We start from the raw sequence: 832 nt of genomic DNA on the forward strand, positions 1-832 counted from the left end.
ATTCACTAAAAAATATATAAGAACCATTACACTCTTGAAAAGTACCTGATATAAAAGCAGCTATATTAATAACTGCTAAATCAATTAATAAATTAATTTTACCTCTATTAATTTCCAAGTTAGCAGACTTAAGTCTGAAAGTTGCCTGATTTTATATTTGAACACAGCCATAGGAAGCTATGATATCCTAAGAGCGTGTTAAAATAAACACTGTCGATAAAGCATACGCTTACAGTGAACCCTCTTGTTTTCCTGTTCCTACATTCATGCTGCACAGGCAACACAAATCAGTCAAACAAACCCTTTTTCTCCAAAAGTTGTATGTACACGCACATGTTTTAAAACCCTCTTCCACTTAAGAAGTGCCAAGCATTGTAACTCAACAAGCACAGAGAAAGCAGTTGTGTTGCCTACAAAGGAAGTGTGATTCTAAACATATCCAATTACTATACATAATGCATTCCTCTGTTTTTAATCTGCATGTTTAAGCACACGTGTAATTATTTTTTATTAATTATGTATTTTGGCACCCACGGTTCCTTACACTGACTGCTCCCTGCATATTCATTCTTACAACACAATCACTGTACAGTAGCACAACTGTAAATGGCAAGGAATAGCCTTTCTTTACAGCTGTCTTTCATGAACATTCCAAAATCCTCACAGGTACCAAATGCTGCCAGATCTCAAACTTTTTTTTTTTTTGCTAATTAGAAGTATCTTTGAAGTGCAAGGAAAAGTTCACTGAACTTCCTGCTTGCTGAACTCCCACACATTGCTTTTAAGCAAGCTATATTACCAAACTGGCAGAACTCATCAGCTAAGCCCCCAA

This window comes from Phaethon lepturus, unplaced genomic scaffold (assembly GCF_000687285.1).
Source record: "Phaethon lepturus isolate BGI_N335 unplaced genomic scaffold, ASM68728v1 scaffold6843, whole genome shotgun sequence".
NCBI lineage: Eukaryota > Metazoa > Chordata > Aves > Phaethontiformes > Phaethontidae > Phaethon > Phaethon lepturus.